Genomic DNA, 14,529 nt, shown 5'->3' on the forward strand with positions numbered 1-14,529 from the left:
CTATAAGATTGCTATTTCCTCCCCCCCCCCCGATTAAACACATTAAAATGTGTATACATTTTATCAATCGTAAAAACACACTTGTGAGGTGTGATCTATAGATTTTAGGTTAAAAATCACTAAAAATTTATTAATTACTACTACTAGCAATGGATGATTTTGTTAAAAAAAATAAATAAATAAAATAATTAAAGGAATCGTTTTTGGTATCGAAAAATAGGCACATTTTTACAATTCCGATTAATCGTCCCAACACTAATATATATATTAAAAATCACCCCCGAACATGTCCACGATGTCATAAAAAACTTACTTAGACACCTCCAAGGCGTGTGGGTCTGATCTCATCCCTGCTATACTAATTAAGAAATGCTCAGCTGAGCTAGCCCCCATACTTTTCAAACTCTACAACAAATGCTTTGCTGAATCCTGCTTCCCTAATAGCTGGAAGATGGCCTCTGTAGTACCAGTATACAAGAATTCTGGCAAAAGGACCGACCCTCTCAATTATCACCCTAAAAGTCTCCTCCTCGTCTTCGCTAAAATCTTCGAGACACTAATCAATCAAGCACTTGTCCAACACCTTACAAAACCAATCTTCTTTCTGACAAATAGTGCAGATTTAGGAAATGTCGCTCTACTACAGATATTTTAACAGTCATCTTTTAACACATATACCATGCACTGGATAAGGTGGGTGAAGCCAAAGCTATAGCCCTCGATATATCCAAGGCCTTTGACAAAGTCTGGCATGAAGGGCTGCTAATGAAAATTAAATCATATGGTATAATTGGACGAATACTAAATATAATTAGATCCTTCTTAGACGATAGGACCATCCAAGTTGTTACTGATAGCCGTTCATCCAAGCAACAACATTAATGTGGGAGTGCCTCAGGGATCGATCCTTGGACCACTATTATTCTTGATATTCATCAATGATTTCCCTGATAATATTGAGTTCAAGATGGGTATATTTCCTGACGATACAACGCTCTATAACATGCATGAGGGAAGAACGGATGTACACAAATCCAAGACAATGGCTGAATCATCAGAAAATGACCTCCAGATCGTAGTGGAATGGGGGGGGGCGCGTAAATGGATGGTACCATTTAATGCAAGTAAGACTAAGCTGCTCTCCTTTAACAATTACAAGATGGCTTTCCAACCACCGATATCCATGACAATAAACACCCTACCTGAGAATTCTTCCTTCAAACTCTTCGGCTTAACATTCACAGGAAATATGAACTGGAATAAATACATTGAGGACATTGCAAAGGCTGTTGCAAGGAAGGTGGGCTTCCTCTATCATGCTAGAAAACTGCTCACACCTGAAAGTATCCTGTACCTCTGTAAGGCCACCATTTGCCCACGTATGGTTGGTTGGTTGTTTTTGTTTTACGGCATATCAACCCTTTTCGGGTTATTTAATGCCAAATCCAAAGATTTTGAAGAAAAAACTTTTAATAGAATATATTTGTTGTTTTCAAGTCGGTTTCTATTTAACCCATAGTTGGAACCCTAACAGGTACTACCACTCCGGTTCAGAGTGGACCTGAGAGCAATGGCAGTTAAAGGGTGGCTCCACACTCCCTAAAGCCCACAAGCTGGGGCCTTACCATTGGATATAGTTTAAGGTCATATCCAGGACCCCCATTGAGGGACTTTTACCCTCTGCAGGGGGGCAGTGTGTTCTAATGCCCCACCGACAGAACCACCCACGTATGGAATAGTCTTACCACACCTGGACTGGTGCATTTACCACTCATCTCTCCTTCTTGGATTAGGGTTCAAAAAAAAAAAAAAAAAAAGGGTCGCCAATCTAATAGGTCCCGCCTTGTCAACTAGGCTCCAATACTTACCCCATCGCCGCAATATTGCATCCATGTACCTGTTTAACAAATATTTTAATGGAATGTGCTCTGATGAACTCATTGCACTTGTGCCGCCTCGACATACACATCTCTAACAAATCCGCTTAGCAACAAAATCACACCCCTTCACTGTTGAGGTCCCTAAACGTCAGACAGTTTTCTACTCAAATAGCTTCTTCTCTAACAGCTCGACTTTGGAATTCTCTTTCTGCTGCCTGCTCCCCAAATTGTACTGATATGCAGAAGTTTAAATGTAATGTAAACCAACATCTTAATCTTTCTTAGGCATGTTCCCAATTTGTAGCCCTTACGTCCAAGTGGCAATATGACTTGTTTGGGGTGAAGGGGAGTAAAAAAGAAAAATTAAAAAAAATAAATAAATAAAAAAAAGAAAATAAATAAATAAATAAAAAATAAAAAAAATTAAAAATTAAAAAATAAAAATAAAAAAATATATGTATATAAGTGAGAATATGTGTGTGAAGGCAATTCTCAGCCTATGTACTAATCAAATTTTTCAAATTTGATATATAGGGTATTCACACATGTGAAAAACTTTAATTGATTTTCATCCGGAAAAAAGGGCTGCTAAGGAGTTAAAATTGAAAAGTTGGTACTGGAGGGGGGGGGGTCATCGGATTTTTATTTGTCAACTGTTTCACAACTGTGCATGCACAAATCGTTCACATAACAAGGTTCATTATGTTAAGAAAAAATAGGTTTGAAAACACTTAAGGTTCGTGGCAAACTGGCTTAAAGGTTATCGTACTTGAATCACTGTTTTTAGATTTGGGTCTCAGCTAGAGTGTGTTTTTTTTGTTTTTTTTTTACTTACAAGAAGTGGACTGTTTAAAAAAAAAAAAAAAACAATACTCGCATGCAGTTTCTTTCCGATTTCTTTTTTTTTTTTTTACTTTTTTTTTTTTTTTTAACGAAATTTAACGTTACGTTTAATATCGGACAACACCGGGTATATCTGCTAGTATATACACTCGTGAGCAAAAACAAATTTTATACATTTTATTGCACTAAAAGCTATACTGAACAAAGAACAATTGAACAAAGAAACTTAAAGGAGATTAATAACACAAAACAAGACATTTACTTTAATAAATGCTTAGGATGGGATCGCATTCCCTTTTGATTTCTTTAAAAGATCAATCCTTTTAGACATGCTCTAAACCAAAGTGGAACACTGCGAAGAGGAGATGCTATTCCATTCGCTTTGCACAACTTCCCACAGTTTGTCATGATTCGAAAAAGTTCTTCCAGTCAATGTACAAGATATTTTGGACCAAATATTCTCGATTGGGTTTAAAATCGGGGCTTTGACCTGACCAAAATATCACATCAATTGAATTATCAGAAAACCATTTTCTTGTGACTTTAGCAGTGTGTGCAGGGGCATTATCATGTTGAAGAATAATGTTCTGGGATATTCTCAGCTTCTGGATACTTAGTAACAGTCCTGTTTCTAATATCCGAATGTATTCCTTTGCCTTTAGTGACTTTTCACATCTAATATGTTCCCCAACTCCTGCTGCAGTGATAGTTCCCTATACCGTTATCCCTCCATTCCTGTATTTTACTGTCGTTTTCATGCAACTTGGCAAAAATCTTTCTCCAGCTCTTTGGGAGCGTCGGGAGCATCACTAACAAGACAAAATCTTAATTCATCTAACCAGAAAACATTCCTGAACCAGTCTGTATCTTTCTTGCCATAACACAAGAAAAATCTCTTTCTATCATTGATGTTCTTCTTGGATAAAAATGGTTTCTTTGCACATCTTTTAGAAGAAAATCCCATTTCTTTCATTCGTCTAGATATTGTATATCTAGAAAGAGAATTTCCAGCCCCTGTTTTTAATTCTTTGCTATAGTCAACATAAGTTTTCTTTCAATCCTTCAAAATAATTAATTTAAGCCTGTGGTCGTCCTTCAAAGTGGATGCTCTAGGGCGACCAGATCCAGATTTCTCTTTTACCAAGCATTCAATTTTGAACCTTCGACCGATTTGCTTCACTACAGAAAGAGGTTTTCACATTTTCTTTTCTTAAAATATAAAAAATCTGCTTGTAAATCATTTTCGACTGCCTTAACCCTGCAATTCGGTTTTTTCATATCCTCGCTAAGATGCAGTCTTACCATTTTTAGGAAGTATTTTTCCACTTATCATTATAAGCTATGATATTGATGATCTGCAAAATAGAAATTTTCAGTTGAAATTAACAAAAATTCACAGAAAAATATTGAAAACATGATTTCTTCCTTCTTTCATGCTTGGCCCATTTATTTTTAGCTCATGAGTGTATATACCTGACCTTATCTGTCAGTGTGAGAAACTGTGTGTATATTCGTTCCTATGAACTACTAAACGATTTTTTTTTTAAATTTCACACAAATGTACTTTATGTGCATGGCAGTGTTCTTAGATAGGTTTTGTATAGGAATGTCTTCGATAAGTATTGATAATCGAAAAAAAAATCCCAACATCACAAGTGCATTTGAGAAGTTTTATGATAAATAGACTTCGTAGAGAGGGATGTAGTGGGGGATGCCCTTTATCATTATTTCCATGGGAAGTGCTCGTCTGAGCTCCAATCTCTGCCCCCCCCCATCGCCAATCTTTCATAAAAAACATCCGTCTAGCTGAAACCACTGTCAGTAATTTCCTCCACTCTTTATCTGTGCCTAAATCAAAACGTAGATTCCATGAGCAAAGCTTCTTTCTTAGAAGTGCACGACTGTGGAACTCTCTTCCATTTGCCTGTTTCCCACCTGACTACAACCTGGATGTCTTCAAGTCCAGCATAAACAAATTCCTTATAAACCGCCCCTTAAGTAAGGCACTTTATCAAATCTCCATTACTAACGATTACTACGATATTATCCCATTGATTACTGTACATGCAATAACCCTTATCCCCGAGTGGCCTCCGGGCCTTGATAAGTGGTGACTTCCATGTAAAAAAAAAAAAAAAAAAAAAAAAAAAATGATCGCACAAAAATAAGAGGGAGGCCAGAAAGACGAAGAATGGCGGAGTTGGGTGATGGGTAACCTGTCGAAGATGAGGAAAAAAGTAAAAATAAAATAAATTCTGGCTGATTTCAAGCGGAACGACTAACCTACATTGTACAACTTTGATCGGAAAACAACAAATGACCTTATTTCGCTATTGTGCATAATACAACATCAGGTGCTTCACATTTTTTAACGCAGGTGATTGCGGGAGAAGGAACGGGTCATCCGTGCTCGAGATGATCCATATGATATTCTATCAGGGATTCTTTGTTGTAAACCAACTTTTTTTGTTTTCCTACATGGACTTAACCTCTGCAAAACATTCACAACAAACGCTCAACTAGCTACAACCACTGTCAACAATTTCCCCCACTCTCTATCTGTGCCTAAATCTGAACGCAAATTCCATGAACAGTTTCTTTCCTAGAATTGCCCGCCTGTGGAACCCTATACTGCGGAACTGCTTTCCAGATAACTACAGCATGGTAGTCTTCAATGTAAACAAGCTCTTGTTGAGCTGTTCTCTTAAATAATTAAATTTGACCTAATTCCCACCACTATCGATCATTATGCTGTTGTCTCAATGACCACCTTACACTCATTAACCCTTATCCTCGAGTAGTCTTCAGGTCTTGATAAAAAAAAACGTAACATGCGGCCGCAGCTGAGATTGAACTCACTACACGAGTTTGTAGTGCAATTCAAATCTTGTCTATAGCTGAATACTTAATGCTTCGCCAGGGCTATCAAGAGTATTTTTTATCGTGACGCCATCACTAGATGGGTTGCCTACCACGGCTTAAAAGAGGCCCATTTTTTTTTTTTTTTTTTTACAAGGTGTCCACCACTTATCAAGGCCCGGAAGCCACTCAAGGACAAGGGTTATTGTAAGTACAGTACGTTAGTGTGGAGATTTAATTGTCTACTTAAGGGGGCGGTCCATCAGGAATTTGTTTACATTGGACTTGAAGACATCCAGGTTGTAGTCAGGTGAGAAGCAGGCAGACGGAACAGAGTTCCACAGGCGTGCAGTTCTAAGAAAGAAGCTTTGTTCATGGAATCTACGTTTTGATTTAGGCATAGATAAAGAGCGGGGAAAGTTTTTGACAGTGGATTCAGCTAGACGGGTGTTTTTCGTAAAAGATTGGCGAGGGGGGATCCTTGAGAGAAATATAGACCATGCCAGTTTCCCAACCTGGTATTTTACCTCGCGGTACATACAGTACCTCTCCTTCCCAAATGGTCACACATCTGGTACTGCCCAGTGATCTGGCAAGAACCGGTGTGTCAACGTGATTGTGCCGTGTATAGGCCTTGATAAGTGGTGATTCACTTGTAAAATATATATATATATATATATATATATATATATATATATATATATATATATATATAGAGAGAGAGAGAGAGAGAGAGAGAGAGATAAAATATCAATACGAAAAATATATAAATGTTTATATCTTTTCTATATTTATTTCCTATGTGTTGATGTGTAGGAATACAAAGTCTTTTGAAAAAAAAAAAACATTTTTTTTCAAAAGCACATAATTTTCGACCGATCCTCCGGTCTTCTTCAGTGTGAATTAGACATAAGGCCAAAAGTGGTTTTTGATTATTCACACTGAAAAAGACCAAAAGAGAAGTCGAAAATTATGTGCTTTGGAGAGAAACATTTTCGGGGTTTTTTTTTCAGAAGACTTTTTGTATTCCTACACGTCAACACATAGGAAATAAATACGGAAAAGATACAAACATTTATATATTTTTTCTTATTGATATTTTATCTATACACATATATATATCCACAGGGCTCTATGGATAAATTTATCTTTAGTTGACCTTGTCAAAAAAAAAAAAAAAAAAAAAAAAATACTAGCCAAACCCACATAATTTTTGGAATATAACATCTTCGCTTCATGACGAGTTTGTAGATCATAAAGATTTTTCTGTATTTTTTTTTTTTTTTTTTTTTAAACAAGTGTAATTCTAAATATACACCTAATTTTATGATGAAACTTGAAAATATAAACTTTCGAATTTCTTCAAATGTTTTTTAAACAACGATCGTTAAAAAAAACAAAAAAACTTTCATTGTTTAAATAATTTGACGTTTTATTTAAAAAAGAATGAAGATTGAGAAAACATTTTTCATTGAGTAAGATAGAAAGTAAAGCCTGGGAGGATGAACATCCTAAAACTTAACAGAACTGTAGCTGAGCTGACAGCGACAAAGTTTCTATCCGATCACTTTGTATCGATTTTGCTTTTTTTTTTTTTTTTTTTTTTTTTGCATTTTTTTTAAGTGTTGAGACATTATATTGAACAAAGATGGCAGCAGTTTCGATCTTAAGTGTTAAGTAATTCCTAGTAACAAATATGGTGGCGAAGGAGGTCCGTGAGAGAGAGACGATGGCGAACTGATTGAATCCAAAACTTGACATCTTTTATAGTAACTTTTGAAGCTTCTGATTGGTTGGTTATTATAATTTGTGGTTATAAAAACGATCGTCAAAATCATTGGCGTCATACCCTCATTATGGTCAAAAACGTTTTAACACATTTTCACTCCAAACAAGACACTGCCACTTTGATGTAGGGGGCTACTATCTGGGATACCATGTAGGGAGTTGAGCAGCAAGATGTTTGTTTACATTACACTTGAACTTCTGTACAGCCAGGGAAGCAGAACCCCAGAAGGAAATTCCAAAGTCTACCAGTTCTAGGGAAGAAACTAGTAGAAGGCTTTCTGGTATCTGGGGACCTTAATGTGTAGGAGTGGGATTTTGCTGCTTGATGGGAGTATTTACGTTGAGTGGGTACAAGGGCTTGTAGTTCGGAGCACCTACCATTAAAGTATTCATAAAATAGGCAGAGGGATGCAACATTTAGTCAATGGGATAAGGGTCGAAGCCTAGCTGGCAATGCACCAACATCAACGTCTTCACATTTGTCACAGATGATGTCAGGAGGAAGAGGAAAGGAGCATTCATGATTCGAGATGACATATTTTATCAGGGATCCTTTATGTTCGTTCGTTAGGGGCCATGTTTATTGAAGAGGATTTTAGTTGGTTCGTACATCAAAATTTAAGTTTGGTTTATTAGCATTGAAAAGTTGTGACCCGTTAATAATAATAATATTAATAATGGTACAAGCATGTTCCAGAAGGAGTGGTAGAGAGCGATAATGCCAAATTATTGTGGGATATGAATAGCCAATGTGATTCAAGCAAGGAAACCAGATTCAGTTTTGTTTAAAAAAAAAAAAAAAAAAAAAAAAAAGGAACACAAGGCAATAATCTTTGATAAAGCAGTACCAGCTGATGTGAATGCGGAAGAAAAAAGGAAAAGGTCGAAAAGTAGCAGAATTTGGAAAGGGAGATAAAAAGATTGTGGAAGAAAGAAGTTGTATCTATTGTGATGGGAGCCCTGAAGAGTGTAACAAAAGGATTTGACAAGAGGATTGAGAAAATTGGGATCCAATGCAATGCTGGAGTACTTCAATAGACTCTTGTTGGGAGCCGCTAATATCTTGAGGAAAGTGGTGAAAGACTAACAAAAGAAGCTGATAGCCTATGTATATTTTATGATCCACCTAGCTGTATACAATTGGCAATACTAACAGCCAAACACAAAATGTGACAACAGAAATAATAATCCCAAACGTTAACCAGACCACCACTGGATGAGTGTGAAGAGGACTGGGGCCTTAGGGAGGCTTATCACCACCCAAATTCCAGTAAAGATAATGTTCATTGCCAACAAAAAGTTAATGGTAAGTGGCTGTTGTGATAACGCAAATTCATTTGCAAAAGCTATCTAAGGAAGGGGAGATTACTGGAAATCTGGAGAAACTAGTCACCTAAACTACAAGAAACATCACCAACCCTGTTTATTGAAAACGTTTTTAATCTGTTCGTCCTTCAAAATTTAAGTTTTAACATCAGAAATTTATAAATACCCTTCCTCCTCCTACAACAACAACAGCAATAAACAACGAAAACAGCAGCAATAAACAACAAAAACAACAACAAAAACAGCAGCAATAAACAACAAAAACAGCAACAAAAAACAGCAACAAAAACAGCAACAAAAACAGTAACAGCAACAACAGTAATAAACAACAAAAACAAAAGTAACAAAAACAAAAGTAACAACAACAACAAAAGTAACAACAACAAAAGTAACAACAACAAAAGTAACAACAACAAAAACAGCAGCAAAAACAAAAACAACAGTAACAACAGCAATGAAGCAACAAAACAATAAAAACAAAAACAACTAGACGGCACATACACCCATATGCTAAAAACAATATTAAATATATCTTGGCAAAATCGTCCTGCGAAGCAGCAACTTTATGGCAACCTACCTGCCATATCTAATATCATCAGAGAAAGACGCCTACGATTTGCCGGTCATTGTCTGAGGAGCAAGCATGAATTGGTGAGTGATGTATTGCTATGGACTCCACGACACGGACGTGCAAGCAGAGGACGACCTAGATCCACGTACATCCAACAAATAGCACACGACGCCAACTGTGAACCTGAAGATCTGAGGCAACTGATGGAAGACAGGAAACTCTGGAGAGGAAGAGACACATTGGTCCGGGCAAGGAGTCCGTCATGATGATGATGATGATGATGATAAACAAAACAACAACAGCAGCAAAAACAACAACAGTAACGGCAAAAACAAGAGCAGCGACAACAAAAACAACAACAACAACAGCAGCAACAACAGCAATAACAACAACAACGTTTAAAATGTGTAACCAAACATTAAAAATTAAAATGACTTCATTATATCCCAGGCAGCGCCGGATAGATGCAGATAGTATATATTTCAAAAAATAAAAATAAATAAAATAAAAAACTCTTAAAGCACCGGCGGCTCGGGGGGTGGGTAGCGATGTAATTACTGCAAGGCCATATAAAACAAAATCGTCAAAATAAAACTGAAAATAACAATTATGTCAATATTGTTGCCGAAACAATTTACAAAGAAAGATTTTCTATTATTGATTGTTTCTGTCTGCCTCTCCTCCTTTCCGCCGCCACCATTTCTCAGAATAACCCTCTATGGTTGGGTTAGATAACAAACGTTCGCAGATACTTGAACGTGTAGGAAATAAAACTGGAGCAGGATACTGCTTATGTACCTTTGATTTTCGTAAATGTAGATTCCATGAACAAAGCTTCTTTCTTAGAACTGCACGCCTGTGGAATTGTCTTCCGTTTTCCTGCTTTCCGGCTGACTACAATATGGTTGTCTTCAAGTCTAACGTAAATAAGTTCTTGATGAGCCGTTCCATATAAGTTATCAAATTTACCAAATTTTCATTACTAATGATTACTATATTGTCCAATTTCTACTGTACACTCTTTAACCCTTATTCTTGAGTGGCCTCTTGGCCTTGATAATGTGGTGATGCCTATGTAAAAAAAACAAAAAAAAAACAAATGTAAACTCTCTTTACGAAGGTCACGCTGACCCATAGAAAGCATAAAGTGGATGTGATTTTAACATGATTGAAATTTCCAAAGATGAATGGAGACAATCGATAGGATTTTTGATGAACGAACATACGGGGCCTTTTAAAAATATACAAATAAACAAGGCCCTTTAACAAACGAACGTATGAATATACGGGGTCCTTCAACAAACGGATGTACAAACGGAGCCCTTCAACGAACGGGGTCCTTCAACAAACGGATGTACAAACGGGGCCCTTCAACAAGCAAGTGTACAAACAGGGCTTTTCAACAAATAAGCATTCAAACATGGCCCTTCCACAAACGAACATGAATACCCCAAGCCCTTCAACAAATACAAACAGAGCCCGCGTACAGACGGGGCCATTCAACAAGCAAGCGTACAGACGGGGCCATTCAACAAGCAAGCGTACAGACGGGGCCATTCAACAAGCAAGCGTACAGACGGGGCCAGTCAACAAGCAAGCGTACAGACGGGGCCAGTCAACAAGCAAGCGTACAGACGGGGCCATTCAACAAGCAAGCGTACAGACGGGACCATTCAACAAGCAAGCGTACAAAAAGGGCCATTCAACAACCAGGCATACAAATGCGGTGCTTCAACGAATGGACGTACGAATTAACAGGGTCCAACAATACATACGAGTCATTTTATTAATTGTATATACATGGATCCCTTCAATAAATGGCATATGCATGAAAGAGGCTATCGAACGAATGACAAAGATCATTAATAAACGGGTGTACGTACAGATAAGGCTTTTCAATGAACATACGTGCAAGCGAACAGAATCTTCAAACAAACAAACGTATGTACGTACATACGAACAGAACTCTTCAAATAAAAGTATGAATGAACTAGTGAGGGGTACCCGGCGTTGCCAGGGTGTTTGTAGGTGTGCGTGAAAAAAACCTGAAATGTGAAAAAAACAGGTACCCGTGAAAAAAAAACGAAGCCTTCACGATGCGCAGTTGAAAAATAGTAAAGTGTGAAAAAAAAACAGGTGCGCGTTTTTGATTTACGTGACGGCGATAGGTATTCAGCAGTTAGCATTTTGTGTGGGACAGTTTTTAATGAGGTCAATAAATCGGTTTGTTTGTTTGTTTTTAAAAACCCGCTCCCTGTTTATTAGGGGGAGCGTCTCGTCTCGAAATGAAAGCTACCATCTGATATGACGAAGTCGACATTGACCAAACGTTACTTAGCACTCTAGAGACCACTGGCTTTCGGCCAGTGATTAGAGTCGAGTTTCGCTTTTTTTTATACCGAAAACCAAATGTAACGCGTGCCGATGCGGGAAATGTCGAATAATTAACGTTTGAAAGTCAATAAAATTAAATAGACAGGCGAGCTCCGTGGTTAACTGTGAGATATTACCATTTATAGATGATATAAAAAGTTTTAAGAAGTTGTGAACCGAGCAAGCGCTTCTCTGAAAGAAGCCTTTTGTGGACATCGAGGAAAAGCGTACATGCATACATACATACATACATTTTCGCTTTTATATATATAGATGGGGTCTTTCAACAAACGAACACTCACTGGCCAGGTTTCACTTCCATATATCTCTGCACTGCGTAAACATGCTTGATAAACTCTTCACTTAATCAACAGTGGTAACGCTCTGCTGGTTAGTATAGGAAGAATTTCCTGAAATGATTCCATCTCCTAACCCTTGCAATCAGACTAGCATCTGATTCACTAGCGTGTCAAAATTTTGGGGGTATTCTTGACACCCCTAACAAAAAAAACTACGAATAAAATATTTAAAAAAATCGTAATTTCTCTTTTTAAAGTGAGTTGTTTATTTTCTTTATGGAATACACTTCCAAAATAAACTATTAAAGTTGCTTAAAAAATAATAGAAATATAATTTTTTTATTTTTTAAAAACAGTGTTTACAAAATGTTTACAAAGTGCCGGCGCGCCTTCATGTAGCCATTTTATTTACATAATGAAATCAATTTAATTTTACGAGTAAATTTCTTTTCCATTTTTTCAGTTTAAAAATCTATCAAAATTTTTATATTTGTTCAATTTTTACGATATTTTCAGGTTCAATGTGAAATTTTATGCTCTTTCCAATAAACCGAATATAATATTCTAGACGATGTTTTTTTTTTAAATTCACCCCACCCCATTTTGAAATGTCTATTAAAATAAAAATAATTTTCTCACCTCGAATTTATATATCACAAATTGAAGATAAAATATCAATAAATAAAATAAGCTAATTTAAAACAAACAAAAAAATAGTTATTTGCAAATTTACCTGTAAAGTCCAAAGTTTAAAACCTTTTTTTTTTTTAAACCACGTTGAATTTTCTTTAATGAAACCTTATAATCTTCTTATATTACACAGGTTTCGTATTATTACAAAACTTATTTCTATTTCATTCAATGATTTTTTTTTTTTTTAGATATTAAAAAAAAAAAAAAAATTCACTCCATAAAGTGAAAATAAAATATATTTAATCAAAAACTCATGTATTTCTTTGAGAAAAGAAAAAAAAATTCTTCGACAGTTTTTTTTTTAAGGTAAAAACTATAAGTAAAATGTGATTAGTTTTCAGCTATGGAGCCACAAATCTTTTTCAAGCGCAAGGCTAGACAGCTAACGCGAACGTGTGGTTTTTAGTCTTTCTGTTCATCCGTGGTTCAAAACAAAATGAATCACTGGTTTACATAATGGCGGGGTTTTCAAATACTTGTTAAAAAAAATTCTTTTATTTAAAAAAATACATGGAATTTAAAATATAAATATGGATAAATTCTTAACAATTAAGAATGTAACTACCCATTAAATAGTATTTTTATAGGTAAGTGATTTTCTTTGCATTTATATATACATATATTTTATCGAAGCAAGTTAAAATACGTTGATTTTCTTTAAATCTTTTTTAAAGAAAACCGATTTAAAAAAAACAAACAAATATTGCATAATTTGCTATTAAACCTGTTATTTTTTTTTAATTTGGTCTTTGCTCCTTTAAGTGAAAAAAAATTAGGGTTTGAATTACATTTTTCAAGTAGTTATAAGCTTCGAAAGATAGTAAGTTGAATTATTAAAGTTCTTATAATTTTTAATGCCCGCTTCTGATACACCTACTGATCCACCTTGTGCTCTAATGGTGCCACCAAAATTACAAAACTTCAATAAAATTTGCAATCCATGTTTTCACAAGCTTCTGGGCTTGACCTTTACTCCTTATCTGAAATGGAACAGGTACATCAAATTTGTTGCCAAGTCTGCTGGAAAAATGCTGGGATCTTTCTACCGCTCCATTAGATATCTCACTGCTGATGCAATTCTCTACCTATATAAGAGCCAAATACGTCCACGGATGGAGTACTGATGTCATATCTGGGCAGGAGCTGTTAGAAAGTTCTTATCCTGCCTTAAGAGTTCAAAATAGACTTTGTAGCTTAGTGTGGGATGCTCCTCTTCCCTGCAACCTCTTTCTGACAGAAGAGACGTTGCGAGCCTGTTTTATTGTTATTTTCATGGAAAGTACTCGTCTGAGCTCCAATCTATGATCCTCCTCCAAACTTTCATGAAAAACATTCGCCTAGCTGAAACCACTAACAATAATTGCCCCCACTCTTTATCTGTGCCTAAACCTAAACATAGATTCCATGAACAAAGCTTCTTTCTTAGAACTGCATGCCTGTGAAATTCTAGATATACCTTCTCCACATCTGAATTATCATCCATCTCCATTGTCTAACATTTCTTGCATACAAGATATCTCACTACTGATGCAATTCTCTATCTATATAAAAGCCAAGTATGTCCAAGGATGGAATACTGCTGCCATATCTGGGTAGGAGCTACTAAAAACAGACTATCCTGCCTTGACAGAGTACAAAATAGACTTCGTGACTTGGTGGGGATGCCCTTTTCTCTACCCTGCAACCTCTCTCCCACAGAAGAGACGTTGTGAAGCCTATCCTTGTTTTATCGCTATTTCCATGGCAGGTGCTCGTCTGAACTCCAATCTCGGCCACCCCCCCCCTCGCCAATCATTCACGAAAAACACCAGTCTAGCTGAATCCACTGTGAAAAATTTTCCCTACTCTTTATCTGTGCCTAAATCAAAACGTGGATTCCATGAACAAAGCTTCTTTC

At 36.3% G+C, this 14,529-nt stretch overlaps 1 protein-coding gene across 3 annotated transcripts in view; it reads right to left on the minus strand.

Annotated features, from left to right (window-relative positions):
* LOC145266997 (tyrosine-protein kinase Fer-like) overlaps positions 1 to 14,529 on the minus strand; it is a 306,724-nt gene that overhangs the window by 272,814 nt on the left and 19,381 nt on the right. The window lies entirely within an intron of this gene.

Source organism: Euprymna scolopes, chromosome 42 (assembly GCF_053919585.1).
Source record: "Euprymna scolopes isolate OS-2025 chromosome 42, ASM5391958v1, whole genome shotgun sequence".
Taxonomy (NCBI): Eukaryota; Metazoa; Mollusca; class Cephalopoda; order Sepiida; family Sepiolidae; genus Euprymna; species Euprymna scolopes.